Source organism: Macaca mulatta, chromosome 6, assembly GCF_049350105.2.
Source record: "Macaca mulatta isolate MMU2019108-1 chromosome 6, T2T-MMU8v2.0, whole genome shotgun sequence".
NCBI lineage: Eukaryota > Metazoa > Chordata > Mammalia > Primates > Cercopithecidae > Macaca > Macaca mulatta.
Window position 1 is genome coordinate 113,542,149 of NC_133411.1, and position 19,242 is coordinate 113,561,390.

The window sequence follows — 19,242 nt, forward strand, 5'->3', positions numbered from 1 at the left end:
ATGTATTCTACATTGTTATTCTGCTATACAATTAGTAGCAGAAGCAGTATGAGGCTTCAGTTTTAGTTATTTTTTATATACTACTATTAATACATTTTTAAAACTTTTTCTGGTTCTGTCTTCCTATGCTTGTTGATCACTACTTGATTGCTTTATAATGTTATTTTGCGCACCTTTCTGACTGACAAGTATATATTAGCATAATAACTGCTAAGTTTAGTGTTTGACCAGTTGATGGACTTAATGATAGTCTATGTATACTCTCTTAGAAATAATGTAGTATGGTAGATATCACTAACATATGAAGTTTTATTTTTTCTCATTTCTCTCAGACTCATTTAATTACTCTCCCTTTTATACTACTGAAGTATCTTACCTAATTTATATTTATCTTGTATTTAAAATTTTTACTTACTAAAATAAATTAAAATATAATGTTTAACCAACTCCATTGCCTAATACTGTCACAATATAAGTGCTTAATTCCAGATAAGCTTTTCTTGTGAGTGGACAAATGAGGCATCTTCCTGAAAGACTGTGTACGTTTGATTGAGCTCCTGTATTCTAGTTATGTATGCGCTTAGGGTTCATGCCCTCACTTTCACATCACATGGAAAACATGCCCATAAATTCCACAGGATTGGAAACCAGTCATATTTATGGCTACCATTAGTGCTATATTTTTTCTCTTAGTTCTCTATTATAGTCATTTGATCAAATTAATGTTGAGTAGATGATGTGCAACTTATGAGTTTATACACTTTCCTACATGAAGGTTTCACTACAGTGGGCAAGCTAACATTCATGAAATCATGATGCACATAGAATATAATCTTTCTAAAAATTTTCTATGGCTTTTACACAATGATTTATTTGCATAGCAAATTATATTCATATAATTTTTCTATGTATTTACTAAAACACATTTTAGGAGCATTTTTTATTTGCTGAATATATTCTCATAATAATTTCAAATAACCTTTTTAAAATGCAGTATAACACAAAGGACTGAATTAGTACACCGTCTTGTTTTAATTACATAGACATGAAGGTTTGACTCTACAAAATTGTAGTGTAAACTTTTAGAGGCTACTTCATGCTGTAGTTGAGCTTGTATCTTTTCTGGCTATTAAATTCTACATTTTGCTTTCTGTTGCCATGTTGATTTATCATCTGCATTTAAAAAGCAAAGTAACTGAGCACAGAATAATGGAATTGTGTCCTCTGTGCTATTTTTAAAAGAAATCATCCAGATTTTTAACTTGTATCTTTTGGTACACACAGTGCTATTTTTTCATTACTTCAGCATGAGGTTTTTTTAAAGTCCATTAAACTTTCATATGGACAATGCCATGCCTACTTTTCTAAGAATAATGGCTTAGTCAAATATTCTTCTTAAATGTTTTGTCAGTCCCTCAATATATCTAAAGTGTCTATCATATGTCATTTAGAAAGATGCATTATTAGTAGTCAGCACTGACAGATAGGATAAATGGTAGGAATAAGAGTGATGGAGATATTATTCTGAAATTTTCTATTCTTTATTGTTTGTATTTTAACATATACTAGATGTATTAGTATTTTAACAGTTTCCACTCCAGTGAAATATTTCAAGACAGTATTTCTTTTGCAATACAAAAATTTCCTCATTTTCCTAAGCACCATAAATAAAGGAAGAGTGTGAACAGATCTCTGAAGATAGGAAAAAATGAAAAATCATTTGTCAAAAATAGCAACTTAAAGGAGGTAGGAGAAACAGATTTTCAGAGAATTAATAAATATCAAAGGAATAAAAATGGTCTTTGGAGTTCCTCAATGTTTTGTTAAAAATAGAGAGATGAATGAAATCATACTGACTGTTTTCTCATACTAGCAGTTGTCAGCCTAAATATATTTTAAATGGTGGTGGAGGCAGCATTGTTGGTACATAAGCTATTGATGAGAAATCAGAAATTTTAGCCTTTAAATTTACTGATGTTGAGAGAGCTTGTGTTTTTTATTGGAACACCTCTGCAAATTACATTGAAAGATGTTATTTTCCTTATGACCTCAATTAAACAATTAAAATGAGGAGCGCCTCCCGGGACATTGAAAAAGAAATATGAAACTTTGCATTTTGGCAAGATGATTACTTATCTGTACTCAATAAAAACATTTCAATCTTGTTAAAGTGAATTGTTGCTTCCACATTTATTTTTGAAATAATTATTGTTCTTTTAAGAGTTTACTTTTAAAAAGTCAACATTCTAATATGCTTTGTGGAGGAGGATGAATCTGCTAAACAATTTCTATCCTTCTTTTCAGAAATGTATACTTTTACTCTACTTAACATAGTCTAGCAAATAATACTCAGTGATAACATTTTTAAATAAAATATGTTTAATGTACCTAAAGTGAAAGGTACATATGTTAAGAGTAAAGTTCCATGAGTATTCACAATTGCATACACTAATATAATCCAAACATCAGTCTAAGTATAGAATATTTTCATCAGCAATATCCCTTAGGTCACTTCCCAGTCAATTCATGCTCATCTCCAGGTAGCCACAGTTCTGGTTTCATTTACCATCCATAGTCTTGCTTGTTTTAGAACATCATCCTAACTGAAAAATATAATACATCCTCTTTTCTGTCTGGTTTCTTCCAATTAGCATTATGTTTTTGAGATTCATTCATTTTGCATGTATTGGTAGTTTATTCCTTTATATTGCTGAGAATTATTTCATTGAATTTTTTGGCCATTTGGTGTAGATGAACATTTTGGTTGTTCTTAGTTTCTAACTATTATGAGTAAAGCTGTTACAAATATTATTGTTCAAGTTTTATATATGTACATTTTTTTTCCTCTTGGATTAATTCCTAGAATTGGAGTTGTGGATTCTAGGTTAGGTATATGTTTAACTTGTCAGAAAAATTAAAACTTATTTCCAAAGTAATTGTACCTTTTTACAACCACACCAGCAATGTATGAAAGTTCCAGATTTTTCTTATTTAATCCAGCAGTTTATATCCTCAGTTTTTAAAATTTCATCTATTTCAGTAAGAATGCAGTTTTACTTAATCTACATTAGTTTGTGATTGAATAATATTGACTAGTTTTTTGGGTTTGTTCGCCATTCCCAAATCTTCATTCGTAAAGTACCTATTCAAGTTTGTTTTTTAATTGGGTTGTTCAGGTTGTTTGCTTGTATTTTTGAATTGGATTGTTTGCAATTTTATTATTGACACATAAGGAAGCACACACACACACACACACACACACACACACACACACAAACTTCTGTTCATCTAAAGACACAATGAAAATAGATGCTATATGTGCTATATAGATCAAAGGATATAACTCTGCCAGGATGTTGACTGTGGTTCTGGCCTATTGGTTTGTGGACATAGAAGCACCAAATGTCTAGGTGTTAATTGCCCCATAGGATTCAATATGACCCTTCCTGTATTACCAAGGGGCAGTATGCCCCCTTTAAAAAACAGAACTTTTATCCCTGCTGATTCCAGAATTGTGGAAAGAGGACGTACAAATTCTCAAAATGGACCACTGGAAGTGATGGTAAGCAACAATGTTCACATTTCCACTCTTTGGTTCTTGAACCTATGTAATCTTCTCATAGAGGGCACCATTTTGTATAAAAAATGTTAATTCAATGTGTACACTGTGTCTTGATGATGCTCCGTCCTGGCAAGGTAATGCCACTGAGCTGGTGTTTCAGTTCTGCATTTAACTGGCCATTCCAATGCTCTAATAGAGCCCTATTTACCCAACAAATGGACTCTTTTGTTTTTTGTTCAATGAATAAGGACTTAAACATTGGTTTTTCCCAACATCCACTCTCAAACATCCTTTAGTGTAAAATATGTCCTCTGGTCTGTTATAAGGTCATAAAGTATCCCCTTTAGCGGATGTAATACTTTGTGAGCCCTCAGACACTACTGCTGATTGAGATCTTACAGGTATAAAATACAAACATACCCCTTAACTATATATCTATTCCTGTGGAAACAAACCATTAGACCTTCCCAGCTGAAAGGAATCCAATGTAGTCAACTTGAGAAGTATTCAGTTGTTCCCCTTGAGGAGCAGAACAAATTAATGTCATTTGTTTTTTGTTGCTGCTAAGTTTGTTACTCAGAAGTGGAATCAACTGGGACAGGATTTCTCAAAGGGAGTCCTTGCTATAGTGCCCATGCATAGCCTCCATCTCTGCTACTGTAGCCTCTTCATTTATGTGACTATCGTTCCACACTGGGGTTGCCAATGACAAAGTCTGGCTAACATCAACTAAGTACACTTATTTGTGTGTGTGTGTGTGTGTGTGTGTGTGTGTGTGAGTGATGTGTGGGACTCTACCATAGTGGACATGTTTTGGTAGAAATTTACCTGTAATACAAAAATCTTCACGCTTCATACCAACTCAAGTATGACCATGCACATCCTCCTACTATAACCCTCGTTGTCCCAGATTTTCCGAATGCTTCTTTTCCAGTCCTCTTAACAAGTGGCCAGGCCATTTACTTCTGTCAATTTGTCCATATATATTCTAATTTGGGGCTATATTTCTTTTCACACAAAGTGAACAACCAAGTACCCTGCCAGAAGCTCTGCCCTCTGGGACAATGTTCCCTCTCTACTGTTTTTCTAAGTTGCTTCTGCTCTACAACCACATACCATAAAATAGGATGTTTCTCTTCCTTCAGCTAGTTGTACAAAGTTTCCAATGGATGGATGTGTCACAGAGAAAGGGCCACTGATACAACCTTGGTGGATGACATGAATATCTGGGATACCTGCTCAGCTAACTTCCTTTGGTCTTCTTGTTTTGCTTGTACTCAGTCCCAGATTTATCCCTTCCAGCATACAATGCATTATTTTTTCATCCCCTGAGCACTAAGTCTTTGAGGTTCTGAAAGTGCTGAGGTCATAATGAGCAGTTCTGGATACATGGGCAACTAGTGTCTAATGCTTAGCTACTCCATCTTTATCAGAGTCTAATAGAAATTCAGGAATTGGTTTTCAAATGGTATATAATTCTTCTCTGTAGATGTCATGGACTTTCTTTGTAAACCTAAGGAAGTGTGTTGAGATTTTTCCAGTGGAGCTTTCCCCAAATGCTACACAAAATTATTGTTCACAACTGATAGTTCACAACTGATGTTCCAGCACCAACTACGTGAGTATCAGCTCATGTAGTCCAATTTCTTTTCTTTTTTATTTTTTTTTATTTCACATGTTTTAAGAATAAAGTCTTCATAATCTTTGCATTTTCAGCTGTTTTCTCATAGTTTATGTTACAACACATAGGTGAATTGTGTCACATGTTTTAAAAAAAATTGCCTATAGATATCAAATCAGTGGGAGTTTTCATTCATGAAAATCTCAGATATGCCTTTGATCTAGATTAAGCAATTATCTTTAAATAATAGTTTTTTGTTTTTGTTTTTGTTTTTTTAGCCAGTCACATCGAGTTCTCTCAGTCTGGGTTTAATATCTGTATGTTTAGTTTTGAAACAGGACAATTTTCCTGACTGCTTTGCAGACAGAAACTGAAATGAAGGAACTGGAGCTAGCCAGTTGCTTCAGCTGGCTTCACTAGCTCAGACCCACTGCACTCTACTCCTCTCAGGAGGGTGAACGCAGCTGAGTGGGTGCAGGAGCCGGGGCGAGTGATTCTGGGTGACAGCAGGAGCAAAACTTCACGCAGGCCCCGTGGCAGCATCTATGGGAGTACATATGATTCCCCAAAACACCAATAGGAGTATTACAGGCAGTGTTGTTCTAGTTTTGCCATCCGCAGACAGCTTAAGTGTTTAACAGTTCAGTGGACCCCTGCCTTTTAGTGAAGAAAGAGGGTCAATGTGACAGCCTTCTGTATCTCAAGCTCTTGTCCAGCATACAGGAAAAATCAAGTTGCACAAACAAAATGAAGGATAGTAAATGCAGGGGATTTTTTTGCAGATGGAAGTGGCTCTTGGTGGGAAGAGGAGCTGGAAAGAGGATGGAACAGGAAGGTGTTCTTCCCCTGAAGTCCAGCCATCCCTGGACAGGCTCTTTCTTCTCCAAAGTCTCGCCATCAAGCTATCTCTCTGAAGTCAAGGTGCTTCTCTCCACTGTCCAGCTGCTGCTTCTCTTCTCTTCTTCTCTGCTGTCTGCCAGTGGAGCCTGGGGTTTCTATGGGTACAGGATAGGGGATGGAGTGGGTCAGGGTGATTTTTGGAAAAGGCAACATTCGATTGGAAAACAGGGATATAAAATTTTCACTTTGGGCTACAGTTCCAGGCTTGAGGGTGGGGACCCTCACCATGGACCCTGCCCTTTTCTGCCTAGAACTTCTCTGTCTACTGCCCCTATCAGTTCATGTGGGTCCCAGTACATCTTCATGTATAATACCTGGTTTTCTCATTTTTGTTAAGTAACATTTTTTTGCCAGTCGGACTTGGGATTGTTAACTCACTTTTGTTTGTCTCCTTTTTCTAGATTATTTTTGTCCATACTTTCTGATTTATGCAAAAAAAAAAAAGAAAATTAGAGTATTTCACTAAGGAGAGCACTGACTACATTCAATTACTCCCAACATAGGTTCTTAAATCCTAAAATATCTATGTTCAATATATTTAATACAGCACTTCTGTGTGTGAGAATCAAGAATGATGTCTTATATGGGTTTTGTCTGACATCTTGAGCAGAAGTTATAATATAAATGTAATATATCTCTTCTTTGTCAAAGCAACTTATATTTGTGAATCAACCAATTATAATGTTTTGATTATGTACATAACATAATTCTGTATTATTAACATATTAAAGATACTCATTGATAACCTTGCTCAATTTAAAAATATTTTAATCTTTTACTATATACCAGAAATTATTCCAGATATTTATATTCATTAAATAGTTTGCCTGGAAAATTCTATCAATTCTGTTGGAATTCTCAAAGTCTATGAAAGAGATGACATTTAAAATTATATTATGGACTATAATAATTATGAGTGATATAATATGTATCAATTTTATTTCAAAATAATACAGAAGTCGAAGTTGGTGGAGTATAGATTTTAAATGATTCACCACAAGTTGGTTAATTTTGAGCTTGGGTGATGGCTTTATAAGGGTTAATTATACTACTCTCCACTTTTTAAAGGGTTAAATATTTTCACTACAAAATGTTTGGAAAATAAATATTAGATCTTCAGATGTCCTTAAAAGTGTTATAAGCAATCATGTAATTATGATATTCCCATAATTCCTTCATGACAGTTAAAGATACACATTGTTTCCAACATTTAAACTCACCATTTATTGCTAAAGTCTTATAGCACATTTGTACTATTTGAAGCACAATATTTAAAGATTGTTTCTAAATACAAATGTATTGAAAAGCTAACAACCCTAAGCAGAAGGCTCATGACAGAACAGGGCATTTCTATCAATTTCATTTATTGTTAATAACATACTCCCAAATGGAGCGATGGTTTTAACTGAAGCTTAATTTGAGGAAAACACAGCGAATTTCAAAATCTTTTTTTCTTTTTTAGTGAGTTTATTTACGTTAAATTTGAAAACAAAAATGCACACATGAAATTTTATTGTTGAAAATTAATTTTTATCAGAAATATATTCCCCTCTAAACAAAAACCTGAAAAGATAATTAGAGAGAAAGAAAAAAGTATGTAAGGATACATGGGAACACTATCTCAAATGAATGTAGCTAGGACTAAATTCAGCTTACACTAATACTGAAAACATAATGTCATTTGATGCTTTTGAATGCCTTTTGGCATGCAGTGCAAGGAACACAGCTGGGCTTTTAGCTTGTTGATTGATAAATTTAATGAAGCCCATTCTCTTATATTGTTATTTGTCCTTTTTAAAAACAAAAGGAGTTTTCATGAATAGTTTGATTATCTTTTAAATGTTTTTCCTCTTCTTCAAGCAATTATTTTCCAGGCAGTATCAATCAAGCAGAAAGAGAACATTTTTAAAGCATAGCTACTATTTTTCTAACAGCTTCACTTTGACCTAGAAAGAAAGCCTGGTATTTTATTCTCATTCTTCTAAGATTCACTAACTTAATTTGAGGGAAAGCCAAACCACAATTTAAAAATTCCTGCCTTCTTTAAAACAGGCTGTTGCATCCAGGCATGTTTAATGTGCCTGAAGTTGAAGGCACTTTGAATCCATTGTGGAAGCAGCTTGAGTTATTGAAGAAGGTTGTCTATCTTAGCTATTGTTCAGGTCTGTTCAGATCTGTTCCTCCAAACACTTAGTACATTCTGAAGGACAGAAAACCTAGCCTCTTTCCTTTGATAGAATATATTTCTCTTATATAACGTATGTCTGTATGCTGGAAGAGAGAGTAACCCTTTATATGTCTAATTAATCTCTACACCTTCTCCACAAAATGTTCTCCTTCTATGTAGAAGAGGAGGATGCAGTCAACTTTATTTTATTTTATAATAACCTTTATCTATTTGCATTTTAGAAAGTAATAAAAAACAATAAGGCTTTGGATATTAAAATATCTCTTATCTCTAACTAGAGATAACGTATGGCGTAGTACATTTCTGGAGTCTGAACCACTTAGTCTAAAGGCAGTATATCCTCCCTCCATGCACCTTTTTTTTTGATAAGGAGCAGTCTGCCCTCTTTGATTTATAGTTCTCATAAGGAAAGTAATATATTTCATGATTAGTTTTAGTCCCAAGTTATTTGCATATTGAATAAGAGATTCAGAAAAGACTAGGAGAAAATAACTACGTACCTTTATTTACATTTAATATTCAATATGATTTATGCATTCAACACATCTCGTAGCTCTTATTTTAAATGAATCTCATGAAAATATATTGACAAGATAGCCATTATTTTAGATCACTTTTTTTATGTTCTAAATTTAAAGGCAATTTAGAGCCTTGTTTCCGTCTATGCCTCATTTCAAGGCCCTACTGTCTAGAAAAGTTAAGTAGATGAACATAGGTTTTAGTCTGACTTAAATGCAACCTCATCTTGTCTTGTTAGGGACCATTTCATGTACATGTAATATTTGTGATGCCTAAATAAAAGGACTGAGATACATTCATGAGCCATCCAGAAGTGTAAGGGCTTTAACATCCTTCAGGCTACCCTTGACTGATGAGAGTTGGGAGACAGGACAATGAATAAAATGCCTTTCCCTAAAGGAAGGAATACCTGATTTTTTTATCCTATCAAAGCCAGTGACCTACCAAAATACTGGTAGAATTCTAGCCTCAGTACCCTAGCACAATTTTGTTCCCTGGACAATATTCCCAAGTAAAGCTTCATCTCAGTCTCTGCCAAAACAGGCTTTTACTCTGGAGCTAGATTGCCTGAGTTCAAATCCTGGCTCTATCTCATAATATAAGTTACCTTGAAGAAATATTAACATCTCTGTGCCACTGTATTCTTATATGTAAAATAGAGATTATTAGACCTACCAATAACAGTGTTATAAAGAGTAAAATATATAACATATGTAAATTACTTAGGGTATTTTTTAGCCTACAGTGAGCACCATATAAGCATGTGATTTTATTTTACCTGTTACATGTTATCTAATCAAAATATAACTTTATATTTTAGAAATATCCGTGGTCACACAAATTGCTTATGGCAAAGGTGCTTTTTATGATTTTTTTCACTTAGTATAAATGCTACTCCATATATTTTTCAGGCTAACTAACTTTCATAAAACAACTTTTTCTTAAAATTTATTGTGATGCTAAAACAATTTATTCGCAATCTAAAGCATTTTGTACAAAACACCTTTTTCTTTTTGCAATACCTCAGAAAATGTAAGTAAAAGCTCTTAATTTAGACTAATTACACAAGTTAGTTGTCAACACTAAGTTTACTACATAAACTCTAAAACCCAAGTTTTAGAGTTTAGTCTATAGCCTTTGAATTATAACTTGTCAAGATTGATTGTGTGTGTATATATGTATGTGTGTGTAAATATATATTATATATATGAAGAATATATACATATTATTATAGTATATGAAGAAAATGGCAGGAAACATTAGAAATTTAGGTGATAGGATACAGGATGATGACATATTTATTCACTCACTACGTAGACTTCAAAATAATTTCATTTCCTATAACAAGGCAGTATATCTCTTCCTGTTGAATTGGTGTTCATCCTTACAATTTACTATGCCCTATAAAATCAAGCAGGATTTATGCTGTGTAAGATCAAAAGCTAGACCCAAGACTTTTCTACTCTCTCTGGAAACCCTGAGATTATCAAGTGAAACATATTGGTATGAATGAGAAAACACATGTCAAAGAGCCATCTTAGGCAAGGTCACATAGACCAGTTAGCTCTGCCTGCCCCCATATATATACACATGCTGACCTTGGACACATAAGGCTACCCAAGATTAACCTAGTGCAGCCAATCCCTAAAGAAAGTTCTACATAATGATACAGACAGGAGACTGGGAAATACTAGGCAGAAAAGGGTAGGATTCCCTGGCACAGCCCCACTCTTAAGCCTGGACCCGTGGCCCAAAGTGAGGACATGCGTTCCTGTTTTCCCACTCCAGTGTTGCTTTTTGTCTGCCCCACCTGCCTTCTGTTCGCATAAAAACCCCAGGCTCCATGGGCAGAGTGGCAGAGAAGGAGAGAAGAGAAGCAGCTGAATGTCGGAGAGAAGCAACTTGACTTCAGAGGGACAGCTTGACAGTGGGACTTCAGAGAAGAGGTCAGCTTGGGACAGCTGAACTCCAGGTGGAAGACCACCTTCCCGCTCCACCCCTTTCCAGCTCCCCTTCCCACTAGGAGTCACTTCCACCACTGAATAAAATCCTCCAGATTCACCACCCTTCAATTTGTTCATGCAACCTGGTTCTCCCTGGATGCCAGACAACAACTCAGATACCAAGAGGGCAGGCGCAAAACGCTGTCACCCTGACCCTCCACTGAGCTGTTAAACACTTAAGCCATCTGTGGACAGCAAAGCTAAAAGAACACACTGTAACACACACCTTCTGGGGTTCTGGGGGTCACGGGTACTCCCTAGACACTGCCACAGGGCTGCATAAAATGCTACTTCTGCCAGTGCCCAGAAGTACTCGACCTAGACCCTGCACCCACTCATCTGCGTGCCACCCCTCCCATGAGAGTTTGACAGCTGTGGGCTGAGTAAATGAGCCAACCCCTTCTCCAGCCCCACAATGGGGTCAATGGAACTCCCATTTCAACAACATATAGGAATATGACTAATAATTAATGACTATTTTCTTCAAGCAATTGGCTAAATTTTGTAATATTTCAGATTTAATGAAGTAGCATGTATGAAGAATAAAACCCACCCATTTTGGGTGTGGAGGACCATGCACTTGACAAGCCTATATAATAACCTAACCACCATCACAACGATTGTATAGACGATTATTTCCATCATGCTGAAAGATTTCCTTGTGTTCATTTGTAATCAAATCCCCAAACATCATCACTGCTTTAGATTCTGGCAGCTATTGATTTGACTTATGTCTCTATAGTTTAGCCTTTCCTAAAATGTTTCATACATGGAATCATATAGAATGTAGTCTTTTGAGTCTAAGTTCTCTTAGGATATTGCTTTTGCATTTTATCCATGTCATAGTGTAAATAATAGCTCATTCCTTTTTATTCTGAGTAGTATTCTATTATATGGATATACAATGATTTCTTTGTTCTTTAAGTAGTTAGTGGACATTTAGAATGTCCCCCAGTTTTGGTGGTTATGACTAAAACTGCTGTAAACATTAGTATACAGGCTCTTGTGTGAACATAACTTAATTTACTTTCCATGTTATATATTCATATACACATAGCTTTATAAAAAACTACCAAACAGTTTTCCAGATTGGCTATACCACGTCACATTCCCAACAGCTATCTATTCAAGTTCCAGTTGCTTTGCCTGCTTATAAGCATTTACTATTGTCATGTTTTTGTTTGTTTGTTGGACATTTGATGAGGTATGTTGTGATGTCTCACTGTAGTTTTAATTTGCATTTTCCTGGTGCCTAATGATAGTGAGCATTGTTACTTGGCCTTGTTTTAAATCCATATCTCTTATGTAGTAATTTTTTAAAATATATTTTACCCATTTTTAATTTTTCTTATTAGTATTTTTTTTGTATTTCATTATTATTTTGGTTACCATTATTTTATTAAGTGTTTTTTGCAAATATTTGCCCTGAAGCTATGGTTTGCCTTCTATTTTTAAACACTATTCTTTAAAAAGCAAAGACCTTTTGAATCCTATCTAAAAAGTGACTGCCTTATCTCAGATCACAGAGATTTTTCTGTTATGTTTTCTTCTAGACAGAAGTTTTCAATTTCAGGTTTTACTTTAAGACTACTGTTTTCCATGCACATGGGATATGTGTTTCAGAACTATTGGTTGGGTAATTATACTTTCTCTGTTGAATCACATTGCCAACTTCATCAGAAGTGATTTGCTCATATACAGGTTGGCTTATTTCTGTGTGTTTTATTCTGTTCAACTTACATGTGACACTTGTATTACCAGTGCCATACTATCTTGATAACTGTGGATTCATAGAACATCTTAAAATTGGGTACTGAGTCTCCTAACTTTTTCATTTTAAAAATGATTTTGGAGATATGAGGCCTCTTGCTTTTTCATATAAAGTTAAAATCAGCTTGTAGGCTTCTTCAAAGGCCATACAGGATTCTTTTAAATTGTGCACAATCTATAGATCAATTTTAGAAGAATGTATGTCTTGAAAATTTTGAGTCTTCTACTCAATGAATATGATATAATTCTCCATTTACTTATATCTTCTTTAATAGTTCTCAAAATGTATGTTTTTAATAAACAAACCATGTCCATGTTATTTAGATTTACTCCTAATTAACATTTTAGTGCAATTGCAAATAATATTTTTAACATTTCAATATCCAACTGTTTATTGCTAGTATATTTAAAGATAACAGTTTTTATAGGATAAGCTTGTTTTCTGTAACCTGTAAAACTCATTAATTTTGGTAAATTATTTGGAACTTTCATGTGTAAACATTCATTGCCTCTGAGTAAAGACAGTTTTATTTCTTACTTTCCAAACTTTATCACTTATGTTTTCTTCCTTGTCTTATAGCACTGGCATGTATGCTGTAGGATGAGTTGTGCAAGTGGATATTTTTCTTTTGACTCTACTCATAAGAAAAAAAAAAAATTAGTGTTTAACAATAGAATATGATGTTACCTGTAGTTCTCAATCAATATCCTTCTTAAGATTGAAAATTTTAAATTTCGTTCATAGCTTGAGGAGAGATTTTGTCATAAATGTATATTGAAGTTTGTCAAATGTTTTTCAGGCATGTATTAGATGAAAAGACAAAGTTATTTTCTTTTCTTTTTTAAAACATTGGTGTAGCTGGGCATAGTGGCTCACACATGTGATCCTAGCCACTGGGAAGGCTGAGATAGGAGAATCGCTTGAGGCCATGAGATTGATACCAGCCTGGGCAATATAGAAAGAACTTGTCTATAAAAATTAGCCTAGTGTATGCCTGTAGTCACAGGTGCTTAGGATGCTGAGGGGAAAGGATTGCTTGATCCCAGGAATTTGAGGCTGAGGTAAGAGGATTGCTTGAGCCCAGGAATTTGAGGCTGTATTGTACTATGCTTCCACCACTGCAATCTCACCTGAGTGACAGAGTGGGACCCTTCCTCTTAAAATATTTGATAAATGAACTAAAACTTTTTGTCTAAGTGAATTATATTGATTGATATTTGAAGGTTATATTAATCTTGCATTTCCAAAATAAATCTCACTTGTATTACCAATTTAAATATGCTGGATTAATTTGCCAGTAATTTTAAATGATTTTTATTTCTATATTTATGAGTGAAATTGGTCTGTAATTTTCTTTTCTTATAATATCACTGTCTAGTTTTGGTATCACTGTAATGCTGGCCAAATAAAAAGAGTTAGGATGTACTCTGTCTTCTATTTTGTATAAGTTTTTTTGTAGGATTGGTATTTTTCCCTTTAATATTGTGTAGAATTAATTGGTAAAGCCATTTGAATCAGTTTTTCTAGTTGAAAGTTTTAACTATTAATGCAATGTCTTCATAGATGTAGGAGTATTTGGACTATTCCTTCCTGAGTAAGCATTGGTTATTTGTGTCTTTCAATATTTAGAAAAAACTTCTGTCATTAAGCTTATTGGCATAAACCACTAAGTTACAGAATACCCTTTTCTATGAGAACAGCTAACTGATACAACCATTTGTTTATCCATCAATTTATCAATATATCTTTCAGTAGAAAGAAAAAATAGAGGGGCATGCTTGCTATTTAGCAAGGTTAGGAAGGTATCACAGAAATGTGACCAGGGTCAAAAAACATAAATTGAAATTGTGAGGATGTGGAATAAGCATTGAGAGGTTCTCTAAACAATAATGACACATTTTATATATTTATATGCTTATATATATATATATAAATCATTAGATTTATTGAAGTCTAGACATAATATAATAAATATATTATATATGTTTACCTAAAATGTCTAGACTTCTTGAACAAATCTAATGATTTTCCCTGGCTTTTCCTTCTCTAGCTACACTGACCTCTTGGCCATTAATATCTCATGCTTCACATATTTCCACTTTGGAGTTTCCATACCCACTTATCCCTGTCTAAAATCTCATTTAAAATAAATCTTAAACGTTAACTCTCCAGAGACATCTTCCCTAGACACGCTGTCTAAAAGTATGTTTCACTATTTTTTCCTGTCTTCGAACCCTTTCTAATTCTCTTACAGCATTATATGACATTGTACTATACATATTTATTTTATGTTTGTAATAAAATATGTATGTAACATATTGAAGAGTAGTTGTAGTAGTAATTAAAGTGAATCATTAATAGTTGGAACATTTGAACATTATCAGGCAGAAGTTAATTTATATAACAATACATGTTTTAAATACATGCTTCTGACACAGGATCCTTTTCGTGCTGTTTCAACAGCTGAAAGTCTCCACAGCTGGTGGAACCACTGCCTGGGCTTTCCTGGAGCCCCCGGTCTCGCTCTGTCCACTCAGTCCAGCAGGCTGTGCGCAACTCTTGCCACCAGCCGGGATACGGCACCCACCACAGATTTGCGTTCAGCCCGTGGCTGATCTGGGTGTGCTGCGACCACCTTCCGCCTTGGGCACCAGTGTCAGTATGAGGAGGACATGGTGACACCTGTAAACCTAGAGAAACCAGCAACCACGGAGCCCCCAAGAGGGTGTCACAGCTTCTGCTTGGGGAGTCTCGAGGTCTGAATGCCACAGTTTTCTCTCTCATTCCTGTCACTTGCAGCTTTGCCAATGGGGAGGATGTGTTACATAACTCGTTTGTTCCTGCAGCCCACGGCTTGGTGAACAGGGGCATATTAAAGCTCTGGCTCAGGGAGTCCCAAGGTCTGGGTCCCCAAAATGGTCACAGCTCTTCACTCCCTAGTCCGGCGAACAGGAGCGTGTCACAGCTCTTTTCATTCATGCTGCCCACCACTCGGCAAGCTGGCCTGGAGAGCGTTACGGCCCTCCAAGAAGAATGAAGTATGCAGACACCGAAGAGTGAGCAAAGCAGAGAAGAATATTGAGTTACAGAAAAGCTCTTGACAACAAGAAGGGACCCAAAGTGGGTAGTCTTCTGTGTGACAGGGGACTGAAAGGGGGTAGCCGTCTGTGTGGCTGAGTCCAGAAGTTTTTATAGGTTTGGAATGAAGAGGCATGGACTGTGGATAGCCTTGGAAAACGCAACGTTCAATTAGTTAAAAGGCATCATTCAGAAAGAACCAATTGGGAAACAGTAGGCAAACAGGAATAAAAGTTCTCATTCTGATCATGGACTCTATCCAGAACTGGCAGCTCCGTTTTCAGGTTTTAAATTGTCTTTGGTTTGAAGGTCAGGTTTCACTGGGGACCTGCCCCTGTCTCCCTAGGAATTTGTCTGTCTCCTGCCACTATCACTTATATACTATCTTGCAACCTTCCTTTAGTATATATACTCCACAAACGGAGGGACTTTATTTTTGTTCACTGCTTTGTTTTGCTTTCTGCTTTATCTCTAGCAGCTAGAACAGAACTTGATACATTATAGGCACTCAATACATTATACTGAACAAATATGTAAAGGTATGGCAACCATCTTAGGAGCTGTAAATTGTTTTCTTAGAATTATAAAGTCTGGCTTTGATCCTCTTACTACTAATATTGAGCACATTATGTAATCTTTTCTGATATTTTATTTTCTAATTCTAAAATTTAAATTTTTAATTTTTTTATGTAAATTAACTTCTGCCTGGTATGTTCAAATGTTCTAACTATCAATGATTCACTTTTATTACTAATAAAACTATTGTCCAATATGTTACATACTTCAACATTTATTACACTAATTTAAATTTTACTTTTTGTATATTTTGTACATTTTCTTGGACACAGTGACTGAATTGAGGGGAATTAGTTATATTTTTAACTAGCTACATCAGTTCAGTAGGTCAAATTCTTTCTCCTCACATCATCATTAATGAAGAGATCACAGATATTTTACTGGGCTCTGATACTTTTTCTGATCCTCTCCCTCTTCCCACCCTTTACCCTCAAGTAGGCCTCAGTGTCTGTTGTTCTCCTCTTTGTGTCCATATGTTCTCCTCATTTAGCTCCTACTTATCAGTGAGAACATGCAATATTTGGATTTCTTTTTCTGCATTAGTTTGCTAAGGATAATGGCCTCCAGCTCCATCCACGTGAAAACTGGTGAGATTGTCCAGGCATTTAACTTGGTGTGTGTGTGTGTATTTTTTTCCAACTGTCAAAACTTGACTGCCCATATAACATTTCTTCTTGTATAGCCCATATTTCCCATTTCCACATGTCATCATCCTTTATGCCTGCTCAAGAATCATAAGATTTCTTTTATCCCAAACTGGAGCCCTTCCCTCTAAGCTTCCTCTTTGGTCTCAGAAATCTTTAAGCCCCTGACTCTGCAATTGCTTCCCTTTCTTTAGGTTATAGAGAGGGATAGGAGAACTTTATGCCGAAAAAAACTGGACCAGTAATGGACATCCATCATGGTTGTAAGGAGGTAGCCACAGAGAGGTAACTTATATTGTCTCCTGCCTTGACATCAGGTAAAACTAATTAATAGCAAAAAAATATATATATGTGTGTGTGTGTATGTGTGTGTGTGTGTATATATGTGTGTATATATATATATGTTTTACTTTGATATTAGAAATGTCAATGTTCATATACTCTGTTTTTTAAAAAAAACTTTTATATTAGGTTCAGGGATAGGTGTGCTGGTTTGTTCTATAGGTATACTCAAGTCACGAGTGTTTGCTATGCAGATTATTTTCTCACCCAGGTACTAAACCTAGTACTCAATAGTTACTTTTTTCTGATCCTCTCCCTCTTCTCACCCTTTACCCTCAGGTAGGCCTCGGTGTCTGTTGTTCTCTTCTTTGTGTCCATGTGTTCTCCTCATTTAGCTCCTACTTATCAGTGAGAACATGCAATATTTGGATTTCTGTTTCTGCATTAGTCGGCTAAGGATAATGGCCTCCAGCTCCATCCATGTTCCTGCAAAGGACATCATCTCATTCATTTTTATGGCTGCATAGATAATATGCTTTATGTATTTTATATTTGTAACTTTGTCAAGTAATATATTCTGTGTAGAATAAATTCTTGGTAAGTTTTGATGATAATGTTAAAAATGAAAATAATATAGTTTACTTTTTAAGCTGATTGCTTGCTTTTTTATTTAGGTAGGCTTAATGTTGTTCTTTCTTCTCATAATTCTGATTCCATTTTTTTCTATTATATTTAACCTTTTACCATCCATTCATAACATCTCTTCTTCTTATTCTCATCTCCACAGTTAAAAAAGTAGAATTTTAAAATTATATGTTTATGTGCATTTATTTAGATTAATAGCATCTTTAAAAATGCCTATTTCTCTTATCTCTGATTGTCTTTCCAGAATTCATCCATGTAATGTCTTCACCATAGAAAGCACTTTGTGCACCCTCTCTAGTTAGACCCACCCAGCACCCTTGAGGAGAGCAGAATCGTACTATTCTCATCTGACTGTTGACAAAGAGGAAAGTTAAGAAATATACGTTCGTACAGACTGGGGTTGCAGAGACTGAATTCAGGCCTTCCGCCCTACTTTTCAGTGGTATCCCTATTACATCAAGGAGTTCCTTTTGAATTATACTGCAAAGTTTCCCAGTATTACATTGTCAGGAGCTGTGTAAAAGAAGCTAGTCACTAAAGAGCACATACGTTAGGGTTTTGTGTGAAACCTATATAAAATTCTACAAAAAGGCAGAACTATAGTTTGCATACTGGTAGATCACTGGGTGTGCCTAGCTGCAGAAGTTGGATCGGGTATTGGCTGGAAGGGGCATAGGGGACTTTTTGAAGTGATGGGTGTGTTCTAAACTTTAACTGTGGTAATAGGTCGACATTCCTCAAAAAGACTGGGCCACACACTTAAAATGAATAAAAACATTTGTATGTTTACTATAGCTCAATAGAGCTTAAAAGATAAATATTTTCAGGAGGCTGTTACCTCTGTATCAAGAATATAAATATAGGATATTGTTTAATATTTTCAATTTATTGTCCCTTGTGGTTAATCAATTAACATTTTCTTTTCTTTCTCTTTAGATTCCCTGGTAACTGGGTTACGGCTGCGCAGGTGGTTGTAAGTGCAGAGCCATGTGTTTTTCTCCCATCTGACCTGATGCACTAATCACTAGGGTACTGTTGTGTTATATGGAACATGCAATGAGGTCACATTTCCCTCTGGTAGAGAGTAAATAGCAAATAGACTTAGAAAAAATAGCTGGCATTTGATGTCTAATCCTTAAGATTAGTTTGTTACATAAGGCAAAAAAAAGGCCAAATATATCTATTTCATCACAAAAGAATTTGACAAAAATTTTTGGTTGACAAATTTCTGTATGTCTAGTTATATTCATTTGAAAATAGGAAAGCCAGGGTACATGTGACAGTGGGTTGAAACAATGTGAAAGAAAAAGGTTGTAAAAGAAAATAAATGAAGCTTGCATAAGCTTAAGTTCTTTTTCATTGTTCCTCCTCAATCAAAGCCTTGTAAATAACTTGTAACAAATATTTTCTCTCATTGAATACTATTTGGTCTTTGAAATTATTGTTGGTATTA

The 19,242-nt window shown here is 35.1% G+C and overlaps 1 long non-coding RNA gene across 3 annotated transcripts in view; it reads right to left on the minus strand.

The window, feature by feature from the left end:
- Window positions 1–4,871, minus strand: part of LOC106998876 (uncharacterized) — a 57,383-nt gene extending 52,512 nt beyond the window's left edge. For all 3 annotated transcript variants that reach the window (XR_013418122.1, XR_013418120.1, XR_013418121.1), the window contains exon 1: window positions 4,679–4,871. This is a non-coding gene — a long non-coding RNA (uncharacterized LOC106998876). The remainder of the gene's footprint in view (window positions 1–4,678) is intronic.
- Between the last annotated feature and the right edge of the window lie 14,371 nt (window positions 4,872–19,242).